This window comes from Bemisia tabaci, chromosome 7 (assembly GCF_918797505.1).
Source record: "Bemisia tabaci chromosome 7, PGI_BMITA_v3".
Classification (NCBI taxonomy): domain Eukaryota; kingdom Metazoa; phylum Arthropoda; class Insecta; order Hemiptera; family Aleyrodidae; genus Bemisia; species Bemisia tabaci.
In genome coordinates, this window is record NC_092799.1 from 50,344,767 (window position 1) to 50,363,579 (window position 18,813).

An 18,813-nucleotide genomic window follows, 5' to 3' on the forward strand; every position below is an offset into this window, starting at 1 on the left:
AAAGGTGTATGAAAAGACACCTAAAACGCTACATTGCAACGGACGCACTGTAAATGCGCATGGATGCGCCTCTGTGCAGTTTAATGAGTCCCGTGAACATTGACATTTTTCTAAGACGGCATTTTTTCATCCTCACTGATTCAATTACAGCCCTCAAAGCAAACATAGAGTCAGGATTTTGAAGTGTACATGTTTACTTAGAAAGAAAGTATTGCTGGGTTAAAGTAGAAATTTTCCATTACAATTTTTTTTATCTAATCTTTAGCCTAGTTTTACGAAATTATAATAGGAAAGTACTTTTTTTATCTAACTGTAGGACGCTCTGCAAGGGCCAGCAAAAAGGGAAGGTACACCAAAAGATCCAAAATGGTGCGGTTATACTGTTTCAGAAATTTTTACCCCACAGAGCTCTCAATGCATCCTATTGATCGAGGCTTGTAGCCATCTACCACGTACTCCCTTTAGTTTTGAACGATCGGTCAGTGCATCTTGTCCCTGTATCAGTACCCACTGGAAAAAATCAATGTAATGGGCCCTTATGATTTGATTGATTCTACAATTAAAGCAGTACATTTCAGAATTCAACTTTTATTCAGTTTCAATTCAAAAGTTTCTCAGCAATTCTAATTATTTCTATTTCTGCATGTTCCAGATGAGCGAAGAAAATTTGAATTCCCAAATAAATTGAGAGGCATTGTTGGCTAGTAAGGTGCCTAACAGCTTTGACTTCAACGTCATGGATCATGTACCTGATGGTAATTACACCTATGTTCTTGTATATACCTCTGATTCTTCTTCGCTTCAAAATTTTCCGCAAGATCCACCTTTTCAAGAGGGTCATTCCATGTCAATTCAAACGGACTTGTAACCACCCGACTCAGATTTCCATGATTTTTTTTTTTACTTAATCTATCAGTCAAAATAAGAAAAAACCCAAATTTTCAGCTTCATATCTTCAATATTTCTTGAGAAAATTTTTTTGAAGTTTCATGGCCTTCTCTAAAAATGCTCTCTCCAAACTCAGAAAACTGGAATGACTCGTGTTTGAAAAAGCCTCATAAGTTTTGGAGTTTTAAAAATTTTAAGCTGAAAGGCACACTAGTTCGTGTTAGTATGTATTATAAGGGAAAAATTCCCCATTGAACCCAACTTAGGAGAGCCAACTGAGCCGAAGATACGCCGTTTTAGCTCTGATTTTTAACGCTGAAAACTAGTTTTCTTAAAATGGGCGTAGCAACCGAAGCCAACAAGATATTGCCAACTTTTTTTTTTGTAAATCAACTTCAGAGTATGCTCTAACTGATTAAAAAATGAAAATCGTGGGTATGCAGCTCCTTCATTGGTTAATCACACTTTTTAGCAAAAAACGCTCCAAAAAAATTGAGTCTGGGGGCACATGTTCAAAAAAACCTTCCCGTGGAACGGTATGTGAAACAAGTGTGAAAACTGTCTTAATCTCTTCGTTTTGATGTGTAGTAAAAGAATTTCGATGTTGTCAAGCTCAATTTTGCGTGTAACACCCCCAATTCAAGATGGCAGCCAAAACAGGGGTTCGGGGGTTGAAAATTTTGGAATTTGCCTTTGATGTCGTTTTTGGGGTCTATGCCTATGTAACTTTTGTCGTAGATTCCGAATTTGAGGTTTAAAATCCTTTCCGATCCAAAGGGATGCCCCAAATTCAAGATGGTCGCCAAAATTCTTGCGGTAGGGTCTAAACCACAGTAGGTGCATTCTGGTGCCAAGTTGCGTATCCAACTTAAGGTTTTTTGGGTCGTAGATTCCAAATATGAGGTCCAAATAACTTAATAGGCTCATCGAAGTTCTCTAATGACCAAAATGATGGCCAACATGACGGCCGCTTACTAACTGAGATCGCTAGACGGTTACCTAGATGCATATTAATGCATGAAATAATTCACATTTGTGTTGGAGCCCTTGGTGAAAGCCAATACCTATCTAAATAAAAAATTAACAATATCTGAATGGTTTTTGCGGGAGGAAAATCAAAATAAACACAGATAGGCACTGAACAATTTTTATTATTTTGCTTTTTATCAAAAAACTGAACCTTCTGGCAACATATTTAGACATGACATTGGCCGTCAATCTATGCTTTGTTCCTAAAAATTTAATTACAACCATTTCATAATCCAAAAAATTACTTACAAAATAAATACATTAAGAAAGGAAAAGCATGAAAGTTATAGCAAAATTTCAACGACCAGTTCTCCAAATAACAACCATACCAAAAGATCTCCATGACTCGGAAAATCTTCTAAAAAGCTCTACGAGTGGTGAGAATAAAATAAGAATAAGAAAAAGCACTTAAGGAGTTTTAAAATCAAGACAATTTCAAAGATGTCTTAAAATTTTGGCCTTCAAGGCTCAGTAAACCATGTATTGATCATTTTTTTAAACTTTGAAATTTAGCTTTGTATCTACTGTTCTGAGAATATATTTTTCAAACAAAGCAAGAGTTACAATTATGATTTTCCAGTTTATGATGATGAAAAGTTCTGGGTTATAACTATAAAATGGCTTCAGCTAAGTTTCAGTTTCAAAAATGTTAAATAAGTCTAGCAGAATCGAGTGTTAAAGACTTTTGTTAAAAATTAAAATAGGTATGCTAAGTTGATTTAAGTTACCTACATTAATTTTGCAGAATCCCCAAGTTTAAGATAGAAAGTGTAGCTAGCTGCTAGTATAAACTAATGACAGATTTTAGGAGGCTAAGTTATTTTTATTTATTTTTATTTTGCAACTTTTTGTACATAGACACAGGCAGTTATCGTACACGTCACATTAACATAAATTTGATACTTAAATCTTACATTAACAATATTACATCTAAATCACTATGCATTAATTTGTTACATTGTGATGGAAGAAATCGTCTACAGAGTAGAATTCATTATTAATTAAATACACTTTTAGTTTCAATAATTTGTTCCCATCTCCTTCCCTGATGTGCTTGGGAAGTTTATTATACATTCTGCTCCCTTCTCTGAGTAGGGGATCTACTGCGTTTTCAAGTTTTATGTTGTACTTCTTCCGAGTGTTATGAGAATGCACATTGTTGAAAGTTTTGAATTCGTCAAAGTTTTGGAAAACATATTTAAGCACATGATAGATATAGATGCTTAGGACCGTTAGTAGATTCATTTCTTTGAACTTGGATCGGCACGACTCGTTTCTGCCTAGACCAGAGATTCTTCTGATGATCTTTTTCTGCCAGATGAAAATGTCATTCAGTTTGTTAGAACTTCCCCATTCGGATATACAGGATGAAATATGAGAATATGCATGTGCATAGTATACATCTTTAAGAACTTTCTGGCCAACTAGACTTCTAAGAACTTTAAGTTGAAAAGATGTGGTTGCTAATTTTTTGCATAGTGCTTCAGTATGGGCAGACCATGATAGCTTGTTGTCTAAGAAAATCCCTAGAAATTTCGCAGAGTCGACAAGCTTTACGCCCATCTCTGATAGAGCATGACTGTCAACCGCTAAGTTTTTACTGAACAACATCAGTTGGGTTTTATCCGTGTTGATGCACAGTCTCTTGCTAGCCACGAAGCTCTTTAGCCGATCCTCTACGATTTGCAGTCTCGCATAAAGCTCCGAAGTATTCTCCGCAGAGATAAGGATGTTTGTGTCGTCTGCGTATTGAACTACTTTAACAAATTCAAGGTCTTTAAAATACTCTTTGAGTGCGTTTACATAGATCAGAAACAAAAGTGGCCCCAGAGAGCTACCTTGCGGCACACCTATGTCTACCGACTCAAGCTTTGAGTTGACTTTAGACCCATGGGCATCCATCTGCACATACTGTTTTCGATTTTCTAAATAGGAGGCCAACAAATTTAGCGCTGTCCCACTTACCCCTAACTCGTATAGGGAGGCACGCAGTAACTCATGATTCACTATGTCGAAGGCTTTGCTCAAGTCAACGAAGACACAGAGCGTTAATTTTCCTCTTTTGAGATTGCTGTAAATGTAACGGAGAATGCTGTTTACAGCTGTGCAGGTGGATCTCCCTTTGACAAACCCATGGTGAGAGCTACTTATGAGATTATGCAGCGTGAGAAATTCCCAGAGTCTCCAATAGATTATTTTTTCTATGATTTTGCCGAAGTTTGAGAGTACACTGATCGGACGATAGTTGCTTACATGTTTCTTGTCATCTTTCTTATGGAGTGGAATGACTTTTGCTATTTTGAGGATATCTGGGAACTCCCCTGTAGCAAGAATGAGGTTCATGATAAAGACAAGCACAGGTACTACGCACTTACTCACTGACTTGATCGTCATAATGCTAATATCGTCAAACCCAGAGGAACCTGAGCTAGACAGATCGTTGACTGCCTTCACTACTTCGTTCTCATTGGTAGACTTGAAAGTATGTCTACTCTGTAACTTTCCGGAATCGACATGAGATGATATAGCGGCGCTGGAGTTATACAGAGACTTAAATAAATTAACAGGGGCCGAGACAAAATGACTGTTAAACACTTTTGCAATCCCGGTCGCCTCAGTTATTTCTACTCCCTTGTCAACAATACTTTTTATAGTATTCACTTGCTTCCCCTTTCCTAAATTTTCGTTGACTAATCTCTACGATGCCTTTCCTTTATTCGAAGCATTGTGAATCACTTTGACAAAGTGCTCCCTTTTTGCCCTGTCTATCAATGCTTTGTACTCCCGCAAATAGTCGAGGTACACACTTTTCTTGACTAAGTTATTTTTACTTTGGATGTACAACTCATGCTTCACTGTTCTAGCTAGATCAATTTCTTCATTATACCATTCATTTTGTCTATGCTTCACTGCTTTTCTATTTATTAGTGGGAAAGCTTGATAAAACAAACTGCAAAATTTTTCGTGAAAGATCTTAAAGGCATTGCCTGCTGAGAGCTGGGTGAAGACTTTTGCCCAGCTCACTGATTTTACTAGAGATTGAAATTTTAAGGTGTTGTTTCTACTAAATGATCTCTTGATTGGAGGGACTCCGGAGGCCATGTTGCCGTCCGTTGATCTGAACTTAAAGATAATCATGCTATGATCGGAGTATTTACCCTCATCTTCTACCTTAGTCTCAATACACTCCACGTTACTTAATACATTGTCTAGACAAGCTTTTTGTCTAGTGGGTACATGCACATGCCTCACAGGTTGTGTGATGACAGACAGGATTCTAGATTGTTACATTCATTTGTTAAAAAGTCAATATTAAAGTCGCCAGCTACAATAATTTTCCCTGACATTCCTGCGATTATTTCGTCTAGTTTGTCGGTGAAATTCAGTACATTGCCATCTGATCTGTAGACAGTTAGAATGGTAATTTTTTCCACTATATTTTTTATGGCAACAGCTTCGAAGATTCTGTCTTGGCAGAAATTATCAATTTTAACTACCTCACAAAATTCAGCTATATCACTTCTTACAAAAATGTCAACACCGCCATAGGTTCCCCCATTTGAGGCTGGCTCTCTGTAATAGGATGTTAGCATACTGTAATTCTCAAAGAAAATTTTGCAATTTTTGGGGAGCCAGTGCTCCATTATACAGAAATACACCGGCTTAACATTATGTAACAATACTTGTAGCTCTTGATATACGCTGAAAGGACTTTGCACATTCAGTAGAATCATTGTGTTGTTGCACCCGTCAACATTATCGGGTACTGAGAGTTTTACATTTTGAGTTTCCCTATTATCAACTACTAGTTGAGCAGTTACGTCAGTAGGATCTAGTTTAAATTAATGGAGACACCTTCCAATTGGTTTGACATACTTATTCTTTTAATTAACCGTCTAGCTACTATTTGTTTGCCAATTTGATTAAGATGCAATAGATCTGTACTATAGTATTTGTATTTGATATCGTCAGCCCTTACCACGACTAAGTTTTTGTGGATTTTACCTAATTCATATAGAGTTTTGTTAGTGTCAAAAATTAGAGAGTTGACCCAGTGATCACTCGCCAAGTCAAATCTCCTTGGAATATTCACTAGGTACACTATCTTTTCTGAGCTTGCTAGGAGTTCTAAGAGCGATCTCACAAAGTACATTGCCCTGTTTCTGAAAATGTCATTCGCTCCTGCCCAGATTACAACATTATTGGACTTACTTTTCTCTATATCAATAATAACCTGATTGAAGGTCATGCCGGGTTTGATTGCTTCGGTGATGCTGACATTTAGACTGTCCTTAACTAAGCTTCCTATTCCCCGTCCGTGATTGTCCGCGAAAAGGTCCAGATGAAGATTCCGTACGTTCTTTGGTGCATTTCCCAAATGTTCATTCCTTTCGATGTTAGAGATTGAACACTGACTGGAATAGGTCTGTGGTGAAATGTTCCTGGTTTCACCTTGACTGGATGCTGATGATGGAGGGGGGCTTCTTCTAGTTGAAAGGCTGGCAACAGGGTTGTCCATCTCTGCTCTGGGACGTGCGTTTGATGTCAATGGCAATGGATCATTTCTAGTTACAAATCGTTTCCCCAAGAGCATCAGTTTTAACGAGATTTATTCATAATTCTGTAGATTAATAAGATGATACGATTAGATTTTGCCAAGACTTAGGTACAGAACATGTTTGAAATCAAGTTTTAGGATGCTGGATTACAAAGAAGTGCCTATGGTGTTATCAAATTAAATTAGATCATTGATAATTGATACAGATTTATGGGATGCCATAATAAATGATACAAATGGAGGTAAAAGCCAAAAAAATTAAATTATAATATTGTAATACAAACTTTATGAAGAAGAAAAGAAATTACAACTTCCATAACAAAAGTAAGTTAAAATTTATTTTCTTTTTTATGTAGTTAGAATTTATTACAATAGTATGATTTAATTTTTTTGGCTCTACCTTGACTTCTATCATGTATTATGTCTTTAAAGCTTAGCCAGCCAAATTTGGCTTTAAAATGTATTTATGGGATGCTTTGATCAGATCTTGCCAAAACTTTCAGAATAACATAAAATTTGGAATCAGATTTTAGGAGGATACATTACAAATAAATTCTTGAAGTAAACTGAATTTAATCAAATTCCTTGATAACTATTCAGATATACATATAAGATAATTTGATCAGATCTTGTCAAAACGTATGAGACTTACAATTTGAAATCAGGTTCTAGGAGACTAATTTAAGAATATTTTCCCCAAGTGCATCAATTTAATCAGATCGTGCCAAAATTTATTGAACCTAAAATTTGAAATCAGATAATACTAGAATGCTGCTGAAATACATGTCCTCATGATTGGTTATAGAGCAAAGAAAATTCTCTGTGCACAAAAGATGATTCTTTTTCAGAGAAGCAATACACTCTACCAGAGCCCTTTGTTATCGGCGGTTTGACACACACCATGATATTTGTGAGAGGCACAAAACGAACATCATCTCTATCAGAAGGCCAATAGAATGAGGGGATCACGTGGATGCATACATTTGACCAAAACATCCCCTTCTTTATGTTTTGACAAAATTAAACCGAAGAAATAGTGGTCATCATAAGAACAGGCAATGTATGAGTTGATGAAAATTCCACTCATTTTCACGGATGATGATTCTTGATCTTCAGAAAAATTAAAAATACAGTAGTAATTAGGGTCATAACTTATTCTCCTTGTTTCGATGGACATTGTCGTCAAAGGTTCAAAATGGTGATAGCTCCTCGTTCCTGGAATATTTTTGGCCAAAGAAAATCGCATTGTTAACTGTTGACGTCTCTCCAACATCTTCTCTGATGGCACAAACCAATATTTGATGTTATCTATTTCAGTACTACAAAATTTGTAGACCTTCAAAGCAGTATCAATATTTTCTCCGCAGTCTATCTGAAGGCTCGCCTTTCTCAATAGGCACTTGGTTGTTCCACCTACTCCATCACAAGAAGACTGCTCGTGACTGGTGGCAAAGAATGACCAGGTAGCTGCGATATCAAAGTCTTCATGATGAAAACATAAATTCAGAAAATTTTTGCAGTTTTTGTACTGACCAGCACAACCGTCACTGAGGTACAGTAGGTATTGGACTTTCGGGAAGCATTCTTTGATGTGTTCAACGATGACTTTTTGGGTTTCATAAACAAAAGCAACATCATGATTTAAATCATCAGAAATCACACACATGCTGCTTTTAATTGGTTCTTCTTTTTCACTAAAGGTGTATAAAACAGCAGGATGAAGTGAGCAACTTTCATGAGACCAATAAGCACCTTGAACTTTGTCTTGAATGCAGTATGAATAGTTCTGACTAAAATCAAGGACCAAAATAGCTTCATTCTCCTTTAGATTCGCCTTCTTGTCCTGGAGAAACTTGCCTTGTTGTTTGGCTATAAAGGAATGCGAGATCAACTCCTCCAGACTGCTTAGCAGCTTTTCAATGTACTCTTCAAGCGTTACGTGGAAAGTTGCTTGTTGCGTCCTGTCAGTTGAGACCCACATATTGTATGAGATCTCATCCTCAGAATCATACTCATCAAATTTGTCCTTAAGAAACTGTTTCAGTTTTCTGTTATTTGGACACTCAGTACAATGGCGTAACATACAGTCTTTGTTGTCCGTGGAACAGACAAGGTATTCGATCAATTCCTGATAAGTTTCTTCAATTTCGCATGCTGAAAGGAGCAGTTTCACATTCTGATGTATGGTGCAAAAACAAATATTGTGTGTCCCAGCGGAACCACTCAGAACACACCACTTTGGCCTCAAAGTGCATTTAGAGAAAGCTACCTTGCATTGCAGATTTTCAATAAACTGACTGAGCTTCAGCTTAAATGATACAAAATCTCAATGGCTTAGTAGAAAGAAAATTCTTGCAGGACAAAAAAATAATTGTTAAGTAACGAATATACATAGGTCACAGGTAAATGATATTAGGCTATGAAATGATCAGAAGCTACATTTGGACGGAGAAAAAAAAATTAGAACTTCAGAATTCTTAATTTAGGCATGAGATACCTAATCACTAATCAGTCAAATTCATTATCACACGAGTTCCATTTTTGAAATAATGATCAAATATAGGAAAAATTAGATTGCCTATGAACTACTCTAATCAGACAGGAATCAGAATTTCAATTTGTACTTAAACTGACTGAGCTTCAGCTTAAATGCTACAAATCTCAATGGCTTAGTAGAAAGAAAATTCTTACACGACAAAAAAATAATTGTTGAGTAATGAATATACATAGGTCACAGGCAAATGATCTTGGGCTATGAAATGATCAGAAGCTACATTTGGACGGAGAAAAAAAATTAGAACTTCAGAATTCTTAATTTAGGCATGAGATGCCTAATCACTAATCAGTCAAATTCATTATCAAACGAGTTCCATTTTTGAAATAATGATCAAATATAGGAAAAACTAAAAATTACCTTAATTAGACAGGAACCATAATTCCAACTTGTACTTAAATTGACTAAGCTTCAGTCTGAATGTTACAAAATCTCAACAGCTTTGAAAGATGACAAATGAATATACGTAATTACGTGAGCAACACGTAAGTGATATTGGGCTGTTAAATGATCAGAAGGTAAAGTTGGATGCAAGAAAAAAAAATTAGAACTTCGGAATTCTTTATTTAGGCATGAGATACCTAATAATTTTGACTAGAACAATTCAAAGACTAGTTCTTGTCATAGATACCTTATTAAGAGACACCGTCGTACATGTTTTTGTCGAAAAATTTCAAAACATCAGAAATTTCAAAATCATAACAATTATCCATATCAATGAAAGCTTTAGAATGTATGATCCCTCTCATGGTGGGATTTTCAATTCTATTTCTCAACTTGGTTTTGTTCAAATTCTGAGTGGAAAAATCTCTCTCCACACACGCTGAGAAGTGAGGGAGTGTAAATACATGATTCTGGATAAAATAGCTCAAATTCGGGTACTTTAGGGTATTGCAGAAATTAATTTCAAAAACGTTTCCATAAAATTCGGACACATTTGTCAGTATCTTTCGGTGTAGGTTCAAATGCAAGACCTCGAAATTCTACATCGATTTTATTTATGAGGTCTTCTCCGAGGAATTTGTAATGCCTCATTACCGGAGCTAAGCTAACTCGATTCAGCACTTTTTTAGGATGCAGGATACCTAAGTCTTTCCATAACTGGTGATCCTTGAAGTTGAATTTTTCCAACATTGCTTTTGTTGTAGCTACAAAAAAGTTTATGCACCTAGTTTTGATATGTTGATTCATATCCTTGTTCTTTGATTCTAATAAGGACATTAGCGCTTGGGGACCAACGTTCACTTCCTCAAGAGGCAAAAAATTTGAGGGCACTGTTGGATCAAGTGACTCAGCTTGGTCAATTAGATTGCGCTTAGTAAAAAATGACGAGAAAGTTTTGTATAAACTTAGAAGCTTATCCTACAACTCTAAAATCCTACAACTCTAAAATCAGACACCGTTCTCTTTGAAACAATAAATTCATTTTCAGTATTTCTGGAAGTACAAAGGACAGAAACTGTAGGAATATTTTAGTCTGGGGGTCGGTTAACCAGTCAAGAATTTTTCTGGCTGCCAAAAGAGTAGAATCTTTTGATTCATTTCTAAAAAACATTAATAGAGCATCATATTGCTCGAGAAAACTACGGACACATTCCTCCAAGGAAAGCCCCTCTCAAGCATTTTATGCTGTTTGAAGTCGCACATTATTTGGCACCAGTGTAAGTGGCTGTAGCGTAGTGCGCTTCCTCGTACATATGAATATGTATCCCTGAGCAAGTCTTCAAGGTATTTCGGCAGCTGGTCACAGCCTCTACCAGCACAAATTGTGAAGGAGTGACAAATACACAGACAAAGTGAACAGATCAGGGCAATCGATTAAGAACAGTGCTTCGACAGAATTTTTTCGGCCATGCATTACATTTGTGCAATCTGCGGCAAAGCCTACTATATTAGATTTATATGGGATGTTATTCTCATCAAAAGATTTTTTAATAGCATTGTTTAAATTTATGGCATCGCCCTTAACCATTTCCTTCATATCGAAGTACCTATCCCTCGCATCCCGTCTTTTGGGATCAAAATATCGGACTGACAGGGATAGGTTCTTCGTCGAGCCTTGGTCCGTTGATTTGTCAATAATGAGGGCAAATTTTTTAACTCTTAACATTTCATTGAGTTCTTCCCGACTGGCAGCACCTATCACATTCCGTACAATTGCGGTGGTTTTTGTTCTCCTGCATTGAAATTTTGCTGCTATTTCCGAGTCGGGGAACATTATCGGGAATAACTGGACGTATTTCTACCAAACAGACCTATGTGGAGGTGAGAAATGTGGGGTGTGCTCTAGAAAGCTGCATAAGAAGCAATGTAAATGTGGGTGTGGTTCCTTTTGAAGAATTGGAAAAGCGGGATGTTGCATTCTATCAAACAGACCTATGTGCAACTGGATGCGGAACTCATGAGCCGCGGGTATGGCAAGAGAGCCTTGTGCACAGGGCTCACGAGTTAAAGCGCCCCGACGACGATCTCCCCGTCGTTAGAGTGCGCACTATCATTGCCGCTGACGTCACTGGCGCACAATTACTCCCATTCACTCTTACGCAAAGAGAACTAACGAGCACACCCCACATTTCTCACTTGCACATAGGTCTGTTTGGTAGAAATACGTCCAACTGTGAAGCGTGGTCACTGATATTGAACGGTAGATTATGTTCGGAGGTGAACCCACTACTGAATTTCCTTCTCGGTCCCTACCGAAGAGGTTATCACTTGGAAAGTCAACGACATACAGGTCAAGCATTTGTGATTGGTTTTTGAATTTGACTCTAACTTTTAAGTAGCCTAGCATGCCAAATCTGTTTGTCGTAAAACTTGAGAATTTACGTTTAGACGGATAGTGATCCATTTGGAAAGAATCAATTTTTAGTGTCAATATCGACAACAGAAACAGAAGCACCTGTGTCAAGTTCCATTGTCAGGGGTTGATTTTTAACAGAAACTTTGAGATTGATTGGTTTAACATACACATTTTCTTCAAGTAGGAAGGTGTTCGAGGGGGCTGAGACTTTTCCTCGTAACAGGTTGAGATGTTCATTAAAAAGGTTGGGATATGATACTGGTTTTTCCTCTCTAAGTCGATATTATCCATGAAGGAATTTACCTGTAAAAATTCAGTACAGTCCGGTTATTCTAAACTTTGGTCATGAGGGTTTTCATCGTTGAGAGAGTTGATACGAGATTGAGATTGGTGAGAGTTGTTGGCAGCAAACTTGGCTTTTCGGCAAACTGAGGAAATGTGGCCTTTGATATTGCAGTAATTACAGATGGAGTTCCGGAGCTTGCAAGAGAGTCTTACATGCGATCCGCCGCAAGATTGGCAAGATGCATTTGGAGACTGAGCGCTAGATTTACGATAAGGAGGATGGGGGCTCTGATAACGCTTGAAAGGTCTTGAGTTCGGAGAGCTGGAACGACTGCGGCTTGAATTACTATTTGAGCGAGAAGAATGTCTGAAGTAGGGTTGTTTCCGAGTTTTTGGTCTGCCTTCATGGTAAAATTTGTGAATTTTGGAATCAGCGACTTTTAGGATGGTGGACGCTTTACGGGTGGCCTCCATGTCAAGTGCAGTGTACAGAGCTTTATTAAAATTTTCTGGCTTAATACTGACAATTTCATCTCTAATATCATCACGGATAATGCCATGAATAAATTGGACAGTCAAAGAGTAGTCAAGAAAGGTTCCAAACCCGCAGTAGCGGCAAGCAGACTTCAGACAAGTAACATATTCTGAAATTGATTCGTCAGATTTTTGCACAACATCCCTGAACTTGATGGCTTCACTATACTTGTTTTTAGAAGCAATAAGATGATCGGTCAACTTTTTGGTTATGTTATCAGAGATGAGCCCTGAGACCCATAAGAATGTATGCATAATAGGGCTCATGTCATAATGCACATGGTTCCGTTTGTCAGAAATACGTCCAAATATTATATTTACTTACTCAACACTCAGTGTTCAGAGCTCACGTACTGTCAGCATATATTTTGGGGTGCTGCCATTCTTTCATAAAATTGAAGGGTTGGAGGAAATTTTGAAACATGGCAGCAGAAATGCATGTGGCCTTGTCAGGGCTTTGAATTACAGCAGTAAAATGAACCCTGTGCTGCGTAAGCATAATGTTCCAGGTATTATAGAGGAAAAGCATTTACTCACCCTCATCGACATAGAAAATAAGGTGGGAAAAGGCTTCTTCTTCCATGACAAAACATTGAAAAGTACAACTTGACTAATTAGAAACTTTACTACTTAACTGACAACTTAACCACTTAAATGAACAAGAAACAACTTAAACAACTTAATGAGGTTAAAAATTCAAAATAATTCAATAGCACAAGGGTATTTGACTAGCTGGCGGACGCATAAACAAGCAAACCGGTAAACAAGACAACCATAAGACTCGCAGACCGCTGGATTCAGTGATTCGCACTCCAAGGCCAAGTACTAATTAGTCATCACTTAGTCATGGCAATTAGCAGCAGTGTTGCCAGATAAATTTCTAGCTTGAAAAAAAGCCGGAATTTTATAACCAGATGCCAGAAACTTCTTGAAAATGCCAGATATTCATGACAGAATGCGGGAGAATCTGAAAAAAAAATTTTGCCGGAGATTTTCCAAAAAAGCCGGAGATGCCGGAGATTTTTCGAAAATGCCGGAGATCTGGGAACACTGATTCGGGGTGTTACACGCAAAATTGAGCTTGACAATATCGAAATTCTTTTACTACACATCAAAACGAAGAGATTAAGACAGTTTTCACACTTGTTTCACTTACCGGTCCACAGGAAGGTTTTTTTGAACATATGCCCCCAGACTCAATTTTTTGGAGCGTTTTTTGCTAAAAAGTGTGATTAACCAATGAAGGAGCTGCATACCCACGATTTTCATTTTTTAATCAGTTAGAGCATACTCTGAAGTTGATTTACAAGAAAAAAAAGTTGGCAATATCTCGTTGGCCTCGGTTGCTACGCCCATTTTAAGAAAACTAGTTTTCAGCGTTAAAAATCAGGGCTAAAACGGCGTATCTTCGGCTCAGTTGGCTCTCCTGAGTAAGTTGGGTTCAATGGGGAATTTTTCCCTTAAAATACATACTAACACGAACTAGTGTGCCAAATTTCAGCTTAAAATTTTTAAAACTCCAAAACTCATGAGGCTTTTTCAAACACGAGTCATTCCCGTTTTCTGAGTTTGGAAAGAGCATTTTTAGAGAAGGCCATAAAACTTCAAAAGTATTTTTCTCAAGAAATATTGAAGATATGAAGCTGAAAATTTGGGTTTTTTCTTATTTAGACTGATAGATTAAGTAAAAAAAAAAAATCATGGAAATCCGAGTCTGGTGGTTACAAGTCCGTTCGAATTGACATGGAATGACCCAAGATCCAGTTGTTGAACTTAACAAAACTAGTTTTTCTGCTCTGCCTCAACAAGACGCAATTCTTAAAGATCCAGTTGTTGATCTTACCAAACATACTTCTTCTAGTCTGACTCTACAAGACTCAATTTTTCAAGACCCTGTTGTTGAGCCTACCAAACGTAGTTCTTCTATTTTACAAACTTCTCCTCTATAGTCCCAAAATTCTGTTCCAATTGACTCTCCTTAATTGAAAAAAAAAAGCATATTAATAAAAGACAAATGAAAGAAATGGCCGCAGATGCAGGGTTCATAAATCAATGAAGCCAAATCCATGCTGTGACGATACTTCCTGTTATTAAAATTGTAAAAGCATTCTTGAAAAAGATAGGAAACCAATTTTTGTTCAATACTATAACTCAAAGAAGAATTGGCTGTTGAGTTGTATAAAGCAGGTCCCTGTGAAAAGGCATAGAAAGAAGGGTGGTGAGTCAAGCTGCTTCTTTACTACAGAATATGAATTAAACATTAATGGCATTGAACAAATGGTTTGTCTTAAATTTTTATGTGCCACCTTAGATGTCAGCCCAATGGCCCTCCGCCATGCTCCGAACACAAGTTCCACTAGCAATCACGCCAAAACCGATGCCATAGGTAAACATACACCTCCCAACAAAGCTGAAACTGATCGGATTAGGTATGACCAACAATTCATTGACAGTATTCCAGCAGTGACATCTCATTATCGTAGAAAAAACGTAAAAAAGCTCTTGTCTGCCATCAGATATTGGAAACATTACCAATTTGTATCGGTTGTATAAATCAAATTGTATCAAAAATAATAGTACACCTATTTCAGGTCAGGAGTAGGGTTTGCCGCAACGTTTTTAGTCAATTTAATTTAGGATTTCATGTACCCAAAAAAGAAAAGTGTGACAAATGTACTAGAGTGTTGGATTTAGGTGAGGAAAATATTAAAAGAGCAGAAATGGCTACAGATAAACAACATTGATTAGAGGTCTCCAGATGCGCCAAAATTTTCAAAGGAGACCAGAATATTTCTTGTCTTGATGATTCCAGTGGAGTAAGGTCATTATGTACACAATTGGATTGCATTTTGCAAAAAGGAACCACTAGCATTGCAATGTTGCTAAGATTGTGCAACTTCTTTTGTCTTGGAGGAAAAATCCGATTATCCATTAATAGTTTCTATTTTACTCGCTAAAAACTGTAAATTTAAGACAAAAATTACCATCTAAATTTCATAGTTTTTCACGATTTCCGCAATTTTATTGCAAAAGATGAAGTTGCACAATCTTAGCATCATTGCAATGCTAGTGGCTCCTTTTTGCAAAATGCAATCCAATATCCTTTGATCTTCAGAAAGTCCTCAGCACTCCTAATGGGGATAACATGCTACTGGGATTTTCAAGGAAAGTTTCTGTTTACAATTTTACAGCGTATGAGTTTAAAACTCAAGACAATGTTCGTTGATATTCAAGACTGGGCTGAAATGGAAGAATCTTTTAAAATGACTTGTGTAAAAAATAGAAAACAAAATTTAAATATTTCAAAGGTAAGCTCCGTTGTTTTCACAAAAAATCAACCCATTTCTGTTTATTACGGTTACAAAAACCCTACAAGTGAATCTTTTCTCATTGAGTCGAAACTTGGTAGTATTCCTTTTCAGCCAAAACAGGCCTATAGTGAAAGGTTACCTATTAGTACATCGAAATGTAAAGACCTCATGAAATTAGTACAAAAAAAAATAATAATACCAGAAGCATATGCACCTGAGTACGAGAAAATGCTGTATGGAAAAAATTTCATTGACACCCTTCCGGAAACGGATGAAAAAGATGTGGATGAGCCAGAATCCAGTAAATTATACAGTTCCTAATAAATCGATTCGATACATCCAATGGGTCAGTTGTGCTGGCCACAAACTTGTGTTGATGCTTGATTCATGCAGAATAGCTAGCAATAATAAGTTGTGTCCAAACAGCAATTTTCTACGATCAATACTGACCGAGATATCGCCATTTGAAAAGTCGAGTTTTTGATGTCATCCGCCACGGTGTTAACACTTTTGGTTTCTTCCACCTTGCTTTCATCAGTCAGTGTGACGCGCATTTGCACTGGTTACTAAACATGAAACTCTGATGAAAGCAAGGTGGAAGAAACCAAGGGTGCCACCACCGTGATGGATGACGTCGAGGACCGGACTTTTCAAAGGGCAATATCTCGGTTAATATTGAATGTAGAAAGTCGCGGTTTGGACAGATCTTATTAACTTCAGCTAATCTACAAAAATTGAGTATTAAAACACAATTATGTGACCAATGCATCTGACCTATTAATATTATAACTTATAGATATTGTACCAAATTTGTTAAGGATGTTTTTTGATCCTTTCTTAACTGTAATGTTTTATATGTACCTGTTGGTATGTAGATCCGATGCTCCTATGAGGAATTAGGGGCTTTTCTGATGGATGCTCCTTAATTCCTTTCTTACCTCTGATTTTTTATCAGTACAGTGAACAAACATTAATAATCTTTAAAAGAACTACCTATGATTAGTATCATATTTTATAATTCCTATTTGTTGATCACAAATGATGCTTTTGTTGGAATTTGTATTATTTTTCTGAGAGTTTCTATTTTCATTATTAATCCTTACTCTGTTGGAAACTTCGTGGGTAGAGCGCCACAAGTCAACTGTGATAAAAATTTCAAAATGCTCACCTCTCTCTTTTGTTTTTATAATTATAACTATGTGTTAGGTACCTGTAATCGATTCAGTAAAAAAAGGTGTCCTATGAAATTGTTCTTAGCTCTGAAAATCAATAACAGCGCATTTTTGGAAACGTGCAGTCATGTTTATATGTTAATGTGATGCTCTTATGAGGAATTAAGGGCTTTTTTGATGAATGCTTCTTAATCCTGTCTTACCTCTGATTTTTTTATAAGCACAGTGAACAAACGATAATACTCATGAAAATAATTATAATTAGTTTTGTGTTTTTTTATCCATTTTGGTTGGTTACAAATGATGCTTTTATTGGAGTTTTTATTATTACTCTGAGAGTTTTTATCTTCTTATGTGGATCACATTTTGCAAATAGGAACCAGCGCAATTACAGGGCTGTAAAAATGTTGCTTCCTTTTAAATATTTAAACAATCTCCCAGAACAGCAAGTAGCTTTGGCTTCCGATGTAAAAATTGTTAATTTTAAGAGAAAATAATTGTGTAAATTTTAATACTGTACTTACATTAAGTATTTTTAAGAGAGAATGAGAAGTTGCACGGTTTTTAAAACAGTGTAACAGCGTTGGTTATTTTTTGCTAAATGCAATTCATATATTAATCCTTTCTGTGTTGTTTTAATAATCATAACTATGTGTTACTTGTAATCAATTCATTCAAAATGTTTGGTTACTTATTTCTCTTTTCTGTCGGAAGATATTATTTGAAGTGACTGCCCGTAGAAAGGCGTATTATAAAACTGTTGTTGCTTTTTTGATGGATACTTTTAGATCTTTTCTTACCTGTACTGTTTTATTTAGTCACCTTCCGGCGAAAGTATCACAAGCTCCATCCAACAATTAAAAATTTCCGCTGCCATTTTATTTTCTTACAGAGAAATTGTTCAACGAAGCTGACCGAAAATTTCGTTCGGTGCTACCGATTAAGTTCAGTGAAATTTTCAAACAGATTCAACCAAGAATTTCTCTTTAAAAAAATAAAATGGAGGCAGATATTTTTAAATGTCGTATGGCGCTTGTGATACTTCGGCCGGAAGGTGACGAATGTACCCGTGATCGATTCATTCAAAATGGTTTATATTTTTTTACTTATTTCACCCTCCAGTCTGAAGGTATTATTTGAAGAGATAGCCTGTGGAAGGGCGTATTATAAAATTTTTAAAGTTATTTAATGATAAACTAAAATTGTTTATTCAAACTATAAATATCTGTCTTAATCTACAACTGAACTCAAATATACAGTAACAGTAACTTCGTATAGTGCATCTTATCTTTAGTTCCTTATTGTGTTCAATCTTTTTTCCTAAATCTTAGAGGAATAATTTTTATATTTTGATTTTCGTACCTGTATATTTATGATTTTCGCTGCATAAAATGCAATCTGCCTTGTGATACTGTATATGGCTGTTAATTAAATCATACGCTCTTCTTTGTACGCCTAATAATAAATGCATTTTTGTACAACTATAGTATGTGAAGTTTTTAGTTTTACTGCAAGCCCTCTTTTGCCTTCTGTACTCTTCTAACTTTCAAAGGTCTTAATTATTTGATCGAAACAAGAAAAGGAAAAGAAGAAAACAATTTTCAATCTATTTTCTTTGAAATGTGAGATATTTGGAGAGCTAGGCGCAAGTTCAGATTTAAAAAAAAAAAGAAAAAGAAAAA

At 36.4% G+C, this 18,813-nt stretch overlaps 1 protein-coding gene across 3 annotated transcripts in view; it reads left to right on the top strand.

Moving 5' to 3' along the window:
- The window catches only part of LOC109030054 (uncharacterized), a 78,641-nt gene extending 59,879 nt beyond the window's left edge, over nucleotides 1-18,762 (top strand). Inside the window, exons 10-11 of one of the 3 annotated variants that reach the window (XR_011900296.1) lie at nucleotides 653-755; nucleotides 15,840-18,762. The gene's annotated coding sequence lies outside the window, so the exon portion shown is untranslated. Of the gene's footprint in view, nucleotides 1-652; nucleotides 15,250-15,839 lie in introns of those variants that run through there. The other 2 variants (XR_011900295.1, XM_072302840.1) reach the window with 2 other exon arrangements.
- The last annotated feature ends 51 nt before the right edge of the window (nucleotides 18,763-18,813 follow it).